This window comes from Rutilus rutilus (genome assembly GCF_951802725.1).
Source record: "Rutilus rutilus genome assembly, chromosome: 2".
NCBI classification, from domain to species: domain Eukaryota; kingdom Metazoa; phylum Chordata; class Actinopteri; order Cypriniformes; family Leuciscidae; genus Rutilus; species Rutilus rutilus.
In genome coordinates this window covers 51,803,871-51,821,307 of record NC_140210.1, presented here as the reverse complement: position 1 = coordinate 51,821,307, position 17,437 = coordinate 51,803,871, and the positions used below count along the sequence as shown (strand labels likewise).

The window sequence follows — 17,437 nt, the reverse complement described above, 5'->3', positions numbered from 1 at the left end:
TACAGCATTCCAGCCTAGGGTTGATGCTGTGTCCTACACCCCTCAATTCTCTTCATACTGGCTTCCAACAGTAGAAGGTCCCACTTTCCCAGACTTCATTAAGGAGGACAGAGCCCAGTATGTAGAACTCAGAATCGCTTTGGACAGTCTGCTTCCCCCCCAGTTACCAGAGCATTATAGGTACTCCATCCTCCTGAAACATGTGAAGGTGCCTAATGCACACAGACTGGTTTTAGCACATGCAGAGTCAGTTACGCCGTACACTAATGCTCTGCAAGCCCTCGACAGAAGATATGGCCGGCCCTATCAGTTTGTGTTGAGGGAAATAGAAGCTTTGGAGAACCTACCACCTATCCGTGCTGGTGATGAGCGGGCATTCGATGATTTCTCCCTCAGAGTCCAAGCCATAGTTGGCATGCTCAAAGCCCTTAAGGGGGATGGTATTGAAGAATTGCACAGCGGGTCAAATGTGAAACGTCTTTTGAACCGCCTTCCTCGTTCACAACAAACCCAATTCAGGAGGCATCACCTCAAAAGGAACCCAGATAAGACTAAGTTCTCCCTCCTTGAGTTTGCAGATTGGCTGCAGCTGGAAGCCAACTGTATGGAGTTTGATCCAATTGAGGAGACCAGAGCCACAAAACGAGATCAAAGAGCAGCAATTCGGGGACAGAGCAAACAAACCACCATACTGCATGGCGTAGAGCAAAGGCAGGGCATAGAACCAACAACCAAGTCCAAGTCGGTTCACCCCAAAGTATCTACTAAGTCTAAAGTTATCTGCCCATATTGCAGCGCAGAACATTACCTCAGCCAGTGTACCACATTTACAGCATTAACCAAGGAGCAAATGGTTTGTTGGATTAAAGACAATAAACGCTGCTGGAAATGTGCACGATCCCATATGGCCAAAGACTGTGACCTAAAGAGGCCTTGCTACCTTTGTCAAGCTAAGCACCTCTCCGTGCTTCACGACATCAACCAAAGGAAGGGTGAGGTCACCAATGGAAACAGTAGTCTTTACAACTCCACCACAGAGACTCTCTATCTAGACCAACCTCGCTGCGGTGGGAAAGTATTCCTGAAAGTTGTTAAGGTTACCATCCATTACCAGCAGAAAGTTTTGGATACCTTTGCTGTACTCGATGATGGCTCAGAACGAACCATTCTGCTTGCCACAGCTGCACAGCACCTTGGTTTGAAGGGTAAGCCAGAACAACTGAATTTACGGACAGTGCATCAAGACATCAGGACATTGCCTGGCACTTCTGTAACCTTCAGCATATCCACCCCAAGTAACCCCAGGGAAAGGTTCATTATTCAGGGGGCCTTTACTGCAGACCAATTCGGACTGGCAGAGTATACCTACCCAGTGAGTACCCTGCAGGAGAAGTACCGACACCTCAGAGGTATACCCATAGCACCTCTGGTCAAAGCTCGTCCCCTACTGCTTATTGGTTCAGATCACACTGAGCTCATCACCCCAATTGAACCAGTGCGACTGGGTCCACCCGGAGGTCCCGCCGCAGTCAGAACACGCCTTGGCTGGACCTTGCAAGGCCCCTCCAAACATCTCCAGGATCAACTCTCAGTCTCGCAGTGTCTGTTTACATCTAACTGCTCACCATCTGCAGAGCTGTACCGCCAAGTTGAACGGTTATGGCAGTTAGATATTCTGCCTTATCGCAGTGAAAAGATGATAGTAAGGTCACAACAAGACCAAGAAGCGCTGAATATGCTGGAGACACAGACAGTGCGGGTGAAAGTAGAAGGAGTTGACCGATACGCCACACCACTTCTGAGAGTTAAGACCATGCCTCTGCTACAAGCTCCGAAGGAAGCAGTGATGTGTCACCTCCGTAACATCGAACGCCGACTAGCCAAAGACCCGCCTTTAGCTAACAAGTACCAGGAAGAGATTCAAAAATTGGAGAATGCTGGTTATGTCACTAAAATTACTCCTCAAGAAGCCGCTCTGTATACGGAATCCTGGTATTTGCCCCACCATATTGTAACCCACAACGGAAAACACAGAGTGGTATTCAATTGCTCGTACACCTACAAGGGGGAAAATCTAAACAAGCAGCTGTTACCTGGACCTACATTGGGCCCCTCTCTTCTTGGAGTGTTAATTCGCTTCAGAGAACATCAAGTCGCCATCAGTGGAGACATCAAAGGAATGTTCCACCAGGTCCGACTGCTTCCCCAAGATAAACCCCTTCTGCGGTTCTTATGGCGGGACCTACAGTCTGAAAACCCACCAGATGTGTACGAGTGGCGGGTCCTTCCATTTGGCACAACCTGTAGCCCCTGTTGTGCGACATTTGCAGTTCAGCGACACGTTTTCACTCATAGCCAGCAGGGTGATAAGATGCGACAGTCAGTTGAACGGTGCTTTTATGTCGACAACTGTTTACAGAGCACTGCATCTCCAGTTGAGGCCCGTGAGTTGATCGATGGATTAAGGTCCCTGCTGGCGTCGGGCGGGTTTGAAATCCGTCAATGGGCGAGCAACAAAGCCTCAGTGGTTAACCATCTCCCAAAAGAGGCCAGATCAGAGAACACAGAGTTGTGGATTTCTCAAAATCAATCAGATCCACAAGAAATGACCCTGGGATTAAGCTGGCATTGCATACCAGACACACTCCATTACCGCCATCGCTTGCTCTCCTATCATGAAGTCACAATGAGAAACATCTACAGAGTCCTCGCCAGTCAGTATGACCCTCTGGGCTACATAATCCCCTTCACCACCAGGGCTAAAGTGCTAGTGCGGCAGTTATGGGTAAAGGAACGAGAATGGGACGACCCCCTTCTCCCTTCTGAACAGCTTAAGGCCTGGCAAAGATGGGAAACAGAACTAGAGCACCTACCATTGATCACCATGCCTCGGTGTTATGTATCAGCTGCACTAGATGTTCCAGAGGCAGAACGAGAACTCCACATATTCTGTGATGCCTCTGAGGCAGTCTACGGGTCAGTAGCATACCTTCGTACTGACTACCAAGGACAGGTTGAGTTGGCGTTCATCCATGCCAGATCTAGAGTAGCTCCGAAAAGGCAACAATCAGTACCTAGACTTGAGCTCTGCGCCGCTCTCACTGGAGCACAGTTAGCCAAGCTACTCCATAATGAGCTCTCATTAGAGATCAGGAATACATTCTTGTGGAGTGACTCAACAACAGTACTCACCTGGCTGACATCAGAATCCTGCAGATTTAAAGTTTTTGTAGGAACCAGAGTATCTGAGATACAAGAACTTACTGAAGGTCACTGCTGGCGCTATGTAGATTCAGGAAACAATGTCGCTGATGACATTACACGTGGCAAAACCCTGCTCGAGTTATCCCAACCCACTAGATGGAGTAAGGGGCCAGAATTTCTCTACCTACCACCTGAATCATGGCCAGAAAGTCCTGCCATTGGTATAAATGAGGACCCCACTGAGCTCCGTGCTACAAAATTTTGTGGCCTCACTTCAGTTGATCCAGGATTATCACTGCCAGATCCTAAGCAGTTCTCAACCTTTGAGGAACTCCTAGAGGTTACTTGCAGGTCCATGCACGGGGCGGCGGGGAAAATTGATGAGCCGAGAGCATTGGAGTACGAACAGGCTGAGAGAAGCTTATTGAGACAAGTCCAGTTAGACAGTTTTCCCACAGAGTATCATGCTCTCAAAACTGGTAAGCCTATCCCTTCATCCAGCCGTTTACTCACATTATCACCGGAGCTGGATGAAACAACTGCACTCATCCACGTGGGAGGACGTCTGCGCCGAGCCACCCACTTAAGCTACAATACAGTGCATCCAATCGTCTTAGACCCAAAGCACCCTATCACTCACCTTCTGATAAAGAAATACGATACCAAACTCTGCCACCCTGGTCCAGAAAGGGTCTTCGCAGAAATGAGAAGATATTACTGGATCCTCAGAGGAAGAGAGGCAATACGCCGCCATCAGCGTACCTGTGTTGAATGCCAAAGATGGAGGGCTAAACCGAACATTCCAAAGATGGCAGAACTCCCTCCCGCCAGACTCCGCCTCATGAAACCAGCCTTCTATTCTACAGGGGTGGATTGCTTCGGCCCATTCCTGATAAAACGAGGGAGGAGTAATGAAAAGAGGTGGGGAATAGTATTCAAATGCATGACTACCCGCTGTGTTCACTTGGATTTGCTGAGTAACATGGACACAGACTCATTTTTAATGGCTCTGCGGCGCATGGTCGCTCGACGTGGGACCCCCGCTGAAATCCTGGCAGATCAGGGCACCAATTTCCGAGGCGGTGATAAAGAGTTACAGACAGCTTTCACTGCCATGAGCCCACATCTCCAAACCCAGTTAGCAAATCAGAAGATCCAGTTTAACTACAACCCCCCAAACGCCCCACATTTCGGAGGTATGTGGGAGCGTGAAATCCGCTCAGTTAAAAGTGCCCTACATACCACCGTAGGATCCCAAACTCTGACAGAGGAAGTCCTCAGAACACTTCTTGTAGAGGTTGAGGCCATACTCAATGCAAAACCACTGGGGTATGTCTCCTCTGATGTGGCAGATCCAGATCCGGTGACCCCAAACTACCTGTTGATGGGGCGGCCTGATGCATCACTGCCTCAGGTTGTCTACCCAGAATCTGACATTCTTAGTCGGAAAAGATGGCGGCACTCACAAGTAATGGCAGATCAGTTTTGGACAAGTTTTATTAAGAATTACTTGCCCGCTCTGCAACCACGTCAAAAATGGATGAGTGACTCTGACAATCTCACACCTGGAACTGTTGTGATGATAATAGACCATCAACTCCCTCGAGGTCTGTGGCCTGTTGGCAAAGTAATAACCACATACCCTGGATCAGATGGTCGTGTTCGTTCAGCAAAGATTGAAGTAAAAAACAAACTCTACCATCGACCAGTGGCTCGTCTCATTACACTGCCTGCCATCCCAGATGATGACCCTACAACAGACTAGGAAGATGAAAAGTACATTTGCACAACAAATGTAGGGGCGGCTGTAGAAAAGGATGGTCAGTTGCGACCCCTGCTGGACACATTTATCCATTTACATCATACAGAAGGCAGTATAGCGAGAGAGTATTAGATTTCGTACTGATCATGCACCGATCATGCAAGCGGACAGCCAATCGGAAAGCAGCTCTGATCTAGCGGCTGCGCTAAGGAACTGTTAGTTTCGTTTTCCACTCTGTTATGGAGGGACGGTTCGTAGTTCACTTTCCTCCTAATTCCTGCTTAATTTGTGTGCGTCAATGACGAAAAGTAAGTGTTTAATTATATTGTATGTTGCTGTTATTGCTGCGTAATAGATTATTCAATGGTATTGAGAATATTGTTTTATGTGTAAGTGAAGAGATACGCAGCAGGCTGCGGCCTTGCACGGACGAATGTTTTTCTAAACATACGCGTGTCAACTCACAGATGTAAATCAGGCCAGTTTAGCTCAGCGCTGTTAATGCGATTGCGACATATTTCTTTTAAATTAACATTACATTATCCGGAAGTGTGATTTGAGATATCTACCCATGTTTATGTAAATTTATTTAGTTTATTAAGCTCAGTCAAGTTTAATGAAGCACAGTATGTATGTATATTACATTACAATGTTATGTACTGATGTTTAAATGTGTCAAGGTGATCTTGTTTATTGTAAACTCACTTAATTTATGTATATTTCTCCTTTCTTTGTTTAGACCACACAAACTTGTATAATAAAGCCATTTAATTGGGGTTCCTGTCTCCGTGTCCTTACCGACACTCCATGGCGACGGCCAATTTTACCTAGCAACCAGTCCACCTTTACTACAATCTCAGTGTGAATTACTTTAAGACAGAGGAGTGAAGAGAGAACCAAGAAATCAGCCAAAAACAACAAGCTGCACAATTACAGTTTTTCTGAATTGCTAAAACACATTTCTTGAAACCATCACTCACTTTCTCAAAACCTTAAACACAAAAGCAAATGTTCAAAACTCATTCAGAGAATCTCTGACTCTTCTGGCAAAATCAAACAATGCTTTCAGATCTTACACACATCAGTCAATATTAGAAACACTACAGATCATTCGTTAGACACTACATGACAAATGGAGAACACAGAATCCAAAGCACACTCTTCCTCCTCTTATACTCTTCCTCCACTAATAATCATACTCTTCCTCCTCTTATACTCATACTCTTCCTCCTCTTATACTCACACTCTTCCTCCTCTTATACTCACACTCTTCCTCCTCTTATACTCACACTCTTCCTCCTCTTATACTCACACTCTTCCTCTTATACACATACTCTTCCTCCTCTTATACTCACACTCTTCCTCCTGTTATACTCACACACTTCCTCCTCTTATACTCACTCTTCCTCCTCTTATACTCACACTCTTCCTCCTCTTATACTCACACTCTTCCTCTTATACACATACTCTTCCTCCTCTTATACACACACTCTTCCTCCTCTTATACTCGTACTCTTCCTCCTCTTATACTCACACTCTTCCTCCTGTTATACTCACACTCTTCCTCCTCTTATACTCACTCTTTAAATCTTAAATACTTCAGAGCACAAATCTTTTTAAAGGGAACACTTCACAGATTATTTTGTTTTTGTTTTGTTTTAAGTTTACAAAAAGCATCACAGAAGTTTAAGTTTATGAAAATGTAAAATATATATTTTACAAAAAAAAAAATTCAACTAAAACTTCAAGAAAATTTTGAGACAAATTTAGGATGATATCTAAAAAAAAAAAAAAATCAGTACGATATTTTGAGCGCAGTACCAAACTTTTCCACTAGATGACCTCCAGACTCCTCTGATTACCATATAAGGACTCTTTGATTTCCATATATGGATTGAGTGATCTTAACTACAGTCTGAACGCTTTCAAATGCTATATAGTTGGTCAAGATTACTTTAGGTTTAGACTAAGATATTATTGTTATAAATGTATAATGGTAAGTGTCCCACGGGTGTCGGGGAGGGGCAGTCTTAAAAATAGTGGTTAAAACATTTGTATAATTCATTGATTAAAATGTGATTTTTAGGGAATTGAATACAATTATGGTCAATCTGAACCAAACTATACAGGCTGGAACCAGAAATCTAAAGTGCATGAGGGTTAAAGAGAGAAAGTCAATCAGTACTCACACATGACATTGAGCTGAACAGCAGGAGAGATGTGAGTGTGTCCGTCTACAGCACATCTATATCTGCCTGAATCCTCTCTTCTGACTGGATTGATGGAGAGTTTGTTACTGTATTTATTCTTATTTAATATCTTCAGTGAGTTTCTGTACCAGATGAATGTTGTTCTGTCAGTCAGAGCGCAGCTGCTTTTACATCTCAGAGTGACTGAATCTCCCTCTGTCACTCTCTCAGGAGACTCCACCTGAAGATCTGAACACAACACACACATTATATCTAGTGCTGCTGTCATACACTGATTATTATTCAACATAATGCACAGAAGAAGAGATAAACCTCATCAAAGTCACCTGTGACAGTAAGAGTCACTCCTGAATAACCAGTATATTTTCCATCATCTTTATCAGTGATGAATCTGAAATAGTACATGCGTGAATCCTTCAGTGTCACATGACTCAGTCTGATGGTGCAGTTCTGCTGTTTATCTCCCAGATACTGAAGCCTCTGACTGTATTCAGTGTCATTAGACAGATCTGGAGGATCAACACCCTCTTGGAATGGGCCTTTTGTCCAGAACACTCATGATCTTATATCCAGAAGGGTATGTATAAGTGCATCTCATTATCACTGTTGAGTCCTTTAGTGCACAGATGTGTGATCGACTGTAACTCACACCCCAATCAGCACTAGAAACCCCTGAAACACAGAATTCATCAAACTGTAAATGTTGTTTTATCTGTTATATTGGGCCATGAAAACATGACAATACTTTATTACTATTTGAAAACAGCGACTCATTACAGGAAATATAAGATAAATGTAAATAAATAATCTCAGTGTGAATTACTTTAAGACAGAGGAGTGAAGAGAGAACCAAGAAATCAGCCAAAAACAACAAGCTGCACAATTACAGTTTTTCTGAATTGCTAAAACACATTTCTTGAAACCATCACTCACTTTCTCAAAACCTTAAACACAAAAGCAAATGTTCAAAACTCATTCAGAGAATCTCTGACTCTTCTGGCAAAATCAAACAATGCTTTCAGATCTTACACACATCAGTCAATATTAGAAACACTACAGATCATTCGTTAGACACTACATGACAAATGGAGAACACAGAATCCAAAGCATGCAGTTACAGGAGAAATATGTATTTATTAAAACAAATTTTGCAATTATGTAATAAAGTAGTACTGACACCTGACAGTGGTGAGTGAATAAATACTGTATGCACTGACTGCAAGTACTGTATAGTATTGTACTGAATATTGTATAGTATGGAATGTCTGTATATTCAGCATTTGCATACTGTGAAATACAGTGACCAACTGCAGAAGCCCAAAAGGTTACAGTAAAAAACTGTAAATGAAAAGCATGTTACTGTAAAGTACAGTCAGAAGAGTTGAGCAACTGCAGAATCAAGGTCAGTGAGAGAGATTTATTCTGCTTCAGCTTCACGTCTTCATGTCGGTCCGGCCGGAGAATATCATCTCTGCAGGAGAAGAGGAAAACCCTGAAGCAGATCCAGCCTTGACCACATTCTCCACACCTTCCTCTTCCTCTTCCTCCTCGTTCATCACCTCTTTCACACACTCTTCCTCCTCTAACTCACACTCTTCCTCCTCTTATACTCACACTCTTCCTCCTCTTATACTCACACTCTTCCTCCTCTTATACACACACTCTTCCTCATCTTATACTCATACTCTTCCTCCTCTTATACTCACACTCTTCCTCCTCTTATACTCGTACTCTTCCTCCTCTTATACTCACACTCTTCCTCCTGTTATACTCACACTCTTCCTCCTCTTATACTCGTACTCTTCCTCCTCTTATACTCACACTCTTCCTCCTGTGTTTATTTCTTCCTGTGTAATTATTCATTAATGATGGAACAGTATTCTAAAGTCTTGTGATGTACAGAGTTGATCTGTGTACATTAATATTTTGTCGATTGTCACCGTTGAGATTCATATGCATATTCTTGATGTAATTGTTTGACTAAGACTTTCTGAAAACACTTTTTTAAAGACATCATTCTGCACGGCTGGATAACATGATGTAAGTTCACAGCACTGTTATAACTATCTGCAAATTGAACATCATGCATATACTCAAAAACTTGCTCAGATTAATATTTGATGATTATGTAATCATCAATATACATCTGATCATATTTTCTCCTGCCATAACAAACATATTTTATACAAATACAGTTACAACAGCCAGAGAAAAGTCTACAGAAAAGTAAAGGGTTCAAGAGTAAAGGTGCCACTAATTATTCAATGAAACATAATCATCTAAACCTCTATTGAATGATCTGAGTTGTGTATCTACACATTACTGTGTAAAAGGTTTCAACACACTTCTGTGTAAAGAGGAATAACACATTAGTATAATAACACATGTAGTCCTTATATAAACACACAGATGTGTTAAGAAATTACACATTAGTGTGTAAAAGGTTTCAACACACTTCTTAAAATTGAAATTACACAGGTTGTGTGTTAGATTCTACACAACGTGTTATTTTTAACGCATTTCTTTTTAAACGTTGTGTTGTTTTCGACACATAGTTTTATAAGAGCGCGACGACATTAATTATCAATGTGCATCGTATGCAGTGTTTGCTGTGTTCTCAAACAAACAGGCCTGTGTAAATAAAAGTTAGTTATATATAATATTTTGTGACATTTTAATTGAATTTAAAGTGCAAACTCGTTAACTGTTATCTCTTCATGAACTTTTGTCAAAAGCAGCATTATCAGTTAGGGGTTGAAGCGTGAATAACTGAATAATGTCCAGTACAGTGAGTCTGTCCAGTCATTGAGCTTGAGACATTGTCTTGTACTTTGTGTGCACATGCATTCTGTCCTCGACTATTGATTAAACGGTTAATATTTTTACATCTGCCTGTTTCAGTTTATTTTTTTAAATTACATCTGGGTATGTAATTACCTGACACAATTGTGTCATCAATGTTAAAATGACTTAAACATTTATTGTGTTAAATTTGAGCACACACACACTATGTGTGTTAATACTGACACAACATGTCATTTTTAACACAATTTGAATGTGTCATTTTTAACACAACTCTTTTTAGAACTCTCTTATGAAAATATTGTTTTATCAGTTACACTGGACCATGAAAATATGACAATACTGTATTACTATTGGAAACATCGACTCATTACAGGAAATATAAGCTCATCTTCTCAGAATCTATGGAGTGATAAATGTGAATAAATAATCTTAGTGTGAATTACTTCTTCAGCTTTGATGGACGGTGTTGCAGAAAAGCAGAAGTAAATGTACAGAGACAGAGGAGTGAAGAGAGAACCAAGAAATCAGCCACGAACAACATGACGCACTCTCAAATAATGAAATATATGAAAAATAAGACAAAAATAATCAATGCTGATTTATTAAATACCCAATGACATCAAAATATTAGTTTTGTGGCTTTTTGTTCTTATCTATCAGCTCAGAGCTCATTTATGCTAGTGAACTCCTTAGACATGATACATATTTAACATGTACACATTCACTTCTGAGAACATGAGCCAAACATATTCATGATCTGCTGATAAAGTGATTTTTGTCCAATCAAATGCTCTGAACAATGAGAAAGTCCCTCCCCCTAAACCATGTGACACTGACTAGCAAGTAGCAAAAGACTATTGGACATTTCTAAAAGGGACGAGCGTTTGACATGTTCAACACAAACTTCCTGTTTCAGAGAGAAATATGTGAGAACAGGACAGAAGAAAGTGCAGATCAGCCGCTCATGAGGCCTTAAATAAAACATCAGAGTGTTTCTAATGTGAATGAAAGAGAGACTCACCGTGAATCATGAGCAGAAAGAAGATCAGAGGAAGAGGAGGAGCCATTCTGACCCACATCAGCATAACATATATCTATAATACAGCATTAATATATTCATCACTTAAACAAGTATATGTAAATCACCCTATTCTTAACATTTCTCATGTAAAGACACGTATGTTATATGAGCAATAATCATCAGTTTCATTTAAGCAAGAGTGTGTTTGTCTTACCGTGTTGAAGCTCATCAGATCAACAGCAACCAAATGGCAGACTGTTTTAACTCATGCACTTTAGCTTTACAGTGAAGGACTTTGTGTGGTTAACACTGTTTATTAATGATCAGCGACGGAAACATCACAGTCCCTCCCTCAACAAGAGAACAACATTACTGAACTAAACCTACTTAAAGAAAAATGATGATCTTTTTCTGTAAGTTGAAGATGAATAATTGTGAAGATGAATGAAGATGAATGAAGATGAATGATAGTGATTTACAGGTGAGGCTCATCAAGGTTGATGTCAGTCGCAGGAGATGGTGACCTCTGGTGGCAGTTTGAGGGATTGAACGAGCACATATGAGACGAGATGTGTCTGACTGCAGAACTATATACGTGACAGCAGTTTCAGATATGGAAGACATTTTCTGCCAAAATTAAATAAATCAATTAAGTTATAAAAATGCAAACTAAAACCAGATTAACCACTTCATTACAGAAAACTGTATGCAAAATATGTGACAAAATTGAGAATGGAATTGAATGATTTAATTTTCAATATTAAAATGAAAAGGCAAACGTGAAAAAGAAACTGCAAATACAGTTTTTACAAAGCTTTTTATTAACGCTCAGGCAATAATAGTGACACAATTCAAATTCAAATGTAAAGTTTAGTTGTCATTTTATTTCCTCTTTTATTTCACACTTTTAGTTTTCATTTTCAACGACAACCTAAATGCAAATTCTATGTTAATAAATGGGTGGGGCTTATTCAAGAGCAACGGTGCTACAGACACGCCTTCCGTAAAGCGATGTCGTCGACGCCCCGTGTGAATGAGGGTGATTGAGTGAGTGTGAATGGCTAAATGTGTGATACGAAGTTATTGAAATGTGATCATATTGTAATCGAGACGAGTCATGGCGGAATCTGTAAGTCAGCTTTTGCGGGAAGCTGCCGAAGAACTGGAACGAGAGGAGAACAACACAAACCAGACTGTCCAGCAAGCGTCAAACCCTCGGCCCACTGCAGATCCTCAGCCTGAGTCGCGGGCATCTTCAGTTGCCAGAGAAACTGTTCAGCGTAAGTAGGCCATGTTATGATGTTAGACTAGACCATAATCGATGAGGTTCATTCATGTATTAGCCCAGGGGTTCTTAACCTTTTTGATGTCGGGGCCCAAATTTTACAGTACAAAGTGGCCCAGGGCCCATTCAGATATTAGCACTGTATTGGTTTATTGATCTCACCCTTGGTTTGATTTGTATTCAATAACTAAATGAAATCCACTTGCAGTTTAACAGTTTATTATTCATGTGTATGTAAACCTCCACATACAATTATTAATGGAACAAATCAATCTGCATCAAGAACACATTTAAAGGCTCAAGTCAGGCATATTAACACAAAAATCAGTTAGATTTGACAAATTTTACTTACAAAAAAATAGAAAATGTATATAAATAAAATAAAAACAATAAAATGTGTTTCTAAAATAAATAAATTCAAAATAATATTTTTCAAATTAAATAAATAAGTTGTAAATGAAAATTGAAATAAAGTGCAAATGAAAACAAAAAAAGCTTTATAATCTGCAAAATAATTTGATAATTGTTTCAGCAGTTTAAATTTTTCATGGCAGAACCTGAAGTTGCTCTTCATATCTGTTATAAATTAACAATAACAGTCACAGCAGTACAATTTGAACAAGCTACAACTCCCTATTTATGTTCCCCTCCGCATATATCCGTAGCGGCAGGTAAAACCAACTCCTCCGCTATCGTGAATGCTTACGGTGCGTGTCCACTACAGAGGCAAAACTCCGCTCAGTGCCGTTGGCAACGCTATAACGTCTCCGCTTTGGGGTGTGTCTGTTGCGAGTGTGTTTAATCTATGTTTTTTTCAATACACGGACAGTATAATCATCAGCGATGCACGCGATAACATTTAGAAACAGACAAGCTTTGTTTCCAAATGCACCAAGCAAAGATCCTTTCAATTTTATAAACTTTTATAAACCTATAGCCAATATAATCACAATGAACTCATCCAAAATAAAATCTTTAACAATATATAACAACTGCAAAGCGTCTAATTTGTAAAAAAAATGATTTACGCACTAAATACAGCATAAACTCCGGCACAATTTGCATATTTTTAAACTCTCAAAACAGACGTCACATCCCGAACCTCACAGCAATTGGCTGCCAACCGCGTTTTTCGCTTGATATTTGCATAAAGTCGAGAACTGCCCAACCTTTTTGACGCTCTCGGTCGCTCTCAACGCTTTCTCCGGTCCGCTGGCAATCCCAAAATGCACTGCGCGAGCGTGAAGCTCAACTTCCATAGGAATGAATTGAAAACGCTCGCTCCGCTCCGCTCGCACCGTGCCAGTGGACACGCACCGTTAAGTAAGTAAGTGCTGTGCACCTTGCGTTTTCGAACCTGAAAAACGCGTTAGGTGTGATCGGCCCCTAACTGAAACATTAACTTGCTGCCACTAGTGGTGGGATGGTGTACTGTAACTGTCTCATGGATAACAGTGGTCATTCTGGTGTCTTCAATTGATAAGTTGTTTGGTCCCGCGGCCCTCGCGGCCCACAGGTGAAAAACGTAAAAAAATGTGCGTCCCTCCAGGTGGCGCTCGCGGCCCAAGCGCGGCCCTATGGTTAAGAATAGGTGTATTAGCCTATTTTGTGATGTCAACCCCTTGGGTGTACTAAAATCTTAGTAACACAATTCCACAGCAGTTATAGCCAGACATTATCACCCGCTATAGCTATGCCGATAGATGGCGTATCTAGCTGTCACCGAGGACCGGACCTCGGCAAATGTTTCATATTTAAAAATATATACATATATTTGAAGCTATATAAAACTGAATAAAAAATCAGCTGTGGAAAACTTCTGCTTGAGTGTCTGCGTGTATAATTCAGTTTAGACAGTTGTCTAGATCGTTAAATGTCCGCTGTGAGTGTGTCTGTACTGTAAATGTGAATTAATTCTGCTGCTATCCACAACTTTCCTGCGAGTCTTAATGGGCGTCGCCATGACACTCGATACTTCCTGTTGCCGGTATCTCAGTTCCGGTTTAGCGTAACGCTCAATGAAGCTTGCACACAAGGGATACTTGCGTCGCGGTACAAACGGGTGAAACTGATTACTGACAAGTAGTAATGCTGACAGATAAGCAATGGCTCCTTGTGGCTCAACGTGTACCGTTGTCAGGTGCACAAACAACACGCGAAAACTGAAGGATTTTATGAATGGGAGTTGTTTCCAACATAAACGGACCCTCTACGCAGAAAGAGTGTTTCTTGTAACTCTACTTAGAAAAAACTGCAGTACAACTGTATATATTTTTAAGTGGTATGTTTATTGTTTTCAATAATGTGAAAATTAATTCGAGAATTAACTTGAATGTGCAGCAATTTGTACAAATAGAGAGTATGTAGGCCTACTATATTTGTTGTAGCCATTAAATAAGAGCATTTAGTTTCATATTTGTTCAAATATTATAATGTAATTTTTTCCATCTATGTTGATTATGAAAAGTGAACACCATGATCATCTTCATCTTTGCAGCAGACACTGACAGAAAACACTAGTTTATTAATAAAAATCAATGCACGCGTGTCACTGGATTTACAAATGCACATCTTGCTTATTGCACGCACACTCGGCACACATTTGATGTCGAAATAACGAGATATTGTGTTGAAATAACATTATTAATAATAAATCTTTAATAATATTTGATTGAATGCCGAATGTTGTGCTTGTTTAATTTAATAAAATTAATACTTTAATTGTGATCATTAAAATAATTGAATATTAAATATTAAGTGGCCAATTTTTGCTCATTTATTAAAAGTATTTATATATATAATATATATAGCACCCCCTCAGCACACGTTAAAAAATTATCTGGCGCCGCCCCTGGTTATAACGGCCCACGTATTAAAAATGATTGGGTCTAAATTGGGCTCGGCTCATGTGTCGGGCCGGGCTCGGACACAACGGGCTCAGGTAGGGTCGGGCTTGATTTTTTGGGCCCGATCTAAGCTCTACTCCTCATTATCCAAGCAAATTGTTTGGGCTTGTTGAGGCTCTCTGTTAGCGGTATCTTCAGGATAGCGTAAACCGGAAGTTCGTTACCGGCTTGTTCTACGTTGCCATAGCGATCACGGGAAAGTGGTTCCTCACTAAAGTGGTTAATTCAGTGTTATGAAGCCTCTCCTCCATTGATATCAATTAAGAAAATGGCCTCTGGTCTCCTTCCCAGCGTAGCACAGCGTTAGCTAGCGTTACACCTTTTTTCAGCTAAGGTTGCAGGTTTGCCAAAACCACTAACCCTAACTTCACAATAACTATAAGCTCCTGCATAATGAATACCCAACCCCACCACTAAACCTGACCTTAATGCTGCTGTAATCTCCACGCTAACGGCCGGTCTGAGACTGCTGGTCTGGCGCTGCTGTGGCTCTGCGCTGGGCTAGTATTCACCTTATTCTGCGCCCGTTCTATTTCCCATGATTCATAGCGGGTTCAACTGACTAAACGGTTTTCTACTTCCGTTTGAAGTGTTTGTTTACATAGGATGCTATTACAAGCGTAAAGGCTACGGTGATCGTTTGTAGTTATTAAAGTAGTAGACAATTGAATTTGCTGGTCAGCGACTGAAACTGCAGAACAGATACATAAGCATAATGAGTTCATAGAAAATATCACTCAGAAACATTTTTATTCAAATCACAAAACAACTGTTAAGTGCTGCTGCTGCTGTTAACAGTATGAAAACTCATTTTTTTACACAATCAATTACATACATTTAAAAATGCTGAGCATAAGTATTGTTGTACATAAGTGAATATTTACAAATACAGAATGTTGTTCATATAAAATTGTACAATTTGTTGTTAATGCAAATCTGATCAAATCTATTGTACACAAACTCAAAGAATAACAAAAAAATGAATACAAAGAGTAAATATAAACAGTAAGAAATGACAAAAAGCAGCGAGTGTCAATATGAAATATACAGGAGCAATTTATGTAGATGTGTAAAGGGAGTGTGTTTTCAGTGGATGCTTCAGTTTTAACAGCTAACAGTTAACCACTCTAAACATTTACTCTCTGGCATTGAATGTATCTGATACGGAACCGGACATGGGCATTCTCTCCTTCTTATCTTATGCTCGAAACACTCAGTTTCTAAAAATATATATATATAATATAATATAATATAATATATGTGTGTGTGTGCATGTGTGTGTATTCTGTACATTTTAAATCACAATTTTAACCAGAAAAATCTAAAATGTATTCCCAAAATCGTGCCGCCCTATAGTTTCTCTTGATATCAGCATGTTCACAGTTGTTTAATTTGTTTGGTTTTTTACAGGACCCAGATGCCACTGATGAGTCCTGCTGACTTCAACATTCACATGAGTCTCTGTACATGACCAGGGTGAAATGAATAATCAAACACCATGGAAATGACAGGTATGTTTCATGAATGGCACAAAGGTGTGTGACTGTTCAAGTCTCTGTCTTTAGATCAGTGTGTTAAATAATGTGATTTTGTCCTTTGTTGTATATCTTTGGATTATGTTGTGTTGTAAATAAATCCAAACAATCAAAAAGCCATTCTTTTATAAGGACAATACCAGAGAGAAATCAGGAAATGACAGTTTCATGTCTTCCCTACTCCTAACAATCATAATATTATCTGCTTTGCATTATATTTAATGTCAAAGTCTGAGCCACATTGTGAGCAAACCCTCAGTAACTGCTGAAGGCCGGCACTGGGGATACTTAATTTAATTAATTAATCAATCAACAATACTATTGATCAGCATTACCAAACGTGGACGTTTTACACTAGAAACTAACACTGATGTACTATTTTATTTAATACTGTGAAGCTGCTTTGATACAATCTGTATTGTGAAAAGCGCTATATAAATAAAGTTGACTTGACTATGTGAAACAAACAAACAAACAAAAAAAAGGCTGCTCTTGTGTGAAGTAAACGCAACATTTTTCAACTTTCTGCTAAGATATATGTGACGTTTTTGCAATGAGTTATGAAAGCATGCAAGCATATTTCGCTATTGGATATCGGCAATTTATGCGGCGAAAGTGCTGCGTATTTGAAAAAATACGGCCCCCGCATAAATATGCGGACATTGGCTGATTATGCATTGAATTATGTGATGACATAATCGCGTTTTTC

The 17,437-nt window shown here is 40.3% G+C and overlaps 1 protein-coding gene across 1 annotated transcript in view; it reads right to left on the bottom strand.

Annotated features, from left to right (window-relative positions):
* Positions 1 to 17,437, bottom strand: part of LOC311279630 (sialoadhesin-like) — a gene marked incomplete at its 3' end in the record, with an annotated part of 84,530 nt that overhangs the window by 42,167 nt on the left and 24,926 nt on the right. The window lies entirely within an intron of this gene.